The 1,427-nt window shown below is 45.1% G+C and overlaps 1 protein-coding gene across 1 annotated transcript in view; it reads right to left on the bottom strand.

Annotated features, from left to right (window-relative positions):
- The window catches only part of LOC119426463 (histone-lysine N-methyltransferase 2D), a gene marked incomplete at both ends in the record, with an annotated part of 109,452 nt that overhangs the window by 99,662 nt on the left and 8,363 nt on the right, over window positions 1-1,427 (bottom strand).

The following is a 1,427-nucleotide window of genomic DNA, read 5'->3' as shown; positions in this document are numbered from 1 at the left end:
CATCCATGACTTTTGCTGATGGGGGAGACAAAGACATGTCTGAGCGGGTGTCTGAGCGGTGTCTGAGGGGGCATTCAACATGAGGGAAGAGGCAATGTGAGTGCTGCCTTTGGCTTTTTAGCTAGAGAGCCTATATTTTGTGCCGCTAGCTTAGTGATATGTCAGTGCTGGGTGGGGGTGGGAGGGGCAAGTTCAGTTTGGTAGGCGGGGTGCTCAGTTCTGTTGACGGGGTGGGGCACCCCGTCAACAGAACTGAGCCCCCCGCCTGTATAATGGTAGGGAAACACTGCTTACAGAATATCCATCCATCCATTATCTTTTACCCTCTTCTTCCATTTTGACGGGGGTCGACGGTGCCCATGTCCAGCAATCACTGCGAGGGACGGGGGACACCCTGGATGGGTCACAAGTCCCATACAGAATATAAAATACATACAGAATATAAAATGCATAAAGAATAAAAAATACATAAAGAATATAAAATGCATAAAGAATATAAAATACATACAGCAAAGTTAAGGATAAGCGAGTCTAAAGAGATGTGTTTTCAGAGCAGTCTTGAATAGAGAAAGAGAGGTGGTATCCTGATGCATGCTCAATAATCCAGGTAGAAAAATCTAAAAAAAAGTTCAATCTGGTCCTCTGGACATTCAAAAAAACAAAACAAAGCAAAAAAAATGTAGAAACGTTTCGTCTCTCATCCGAGAGACTTCCTCAGTCTGAGGTGCTGTATTCAGCTCAGTCTCTTAAATAGCACCTTCTCAGAGTGGATCAACCAGTTTGCTGCTGACAACCAGAACCAGCTGCTCACATGGTCAAGAAGGACCATCAGCCTAACAATGGATCATTAGCACCTGATGGCTGTTTACTATTCACAGGGGGTTGAGTGATACTAGCAATAATAATATCAGTTCACCACTCGCTCCCCACGAGATCGGATGCTTCTCTCCCTCCCTCTCCGCTTTGCTGCTCTGTCTGTCTGTGAAACTGCTTCTGAGACTCTCTTGCATTTCTTCCGAACCATAATTTTAGACATGTTTCGACCAGTTGGTCCCTCATCTCAATTTACAACATTTCTTCGAAGAGAAGACAGGCTTTGGGCGAGCCGATTTACCCTGTTGGCACGCACGCAGCTGGATATCTCATCGACTGGAAGACTTGATGATGTGTCTATCTCCTGCCATCTGTGGATTTTAAGGACGCATATTTAATTGGATTTTCGATAACTGGTTCCTGCATTTTTGGATTCAGCTGGTCCTGGTTTTATCTAAAATCAAGGAAGTCGTCAGCAGCAAATTTGGACCCGATCACGCTGCTTGCCTTTATGATGGCTTAGTTCATGTCTGGAGTACCCAGACTCAAATGCTTTAGGCTGAATGGATCAGATCTTGGGGATTTTTACTCAGACATGTTCCAACGGTGTGGCC

Source organism: Nematolebias whitei, chromosome 20, assembly GCF_014905685.2.
Source record: "Nematolebias whitei isolate Nwh7 chromosome 20, NemWhi1, whole genome shotgun sequence".
NCBI lineage: Eukaryota > Metazoa > Chordata > Actinopteri > Cyprinodontiformes > Rivulidae > Nematolebias > Nematolebias whitei.
Note: the sequence above shows the minus strand (reverse complement) of the source record. Positions and strands in the feature narration are given on the sequence as shown.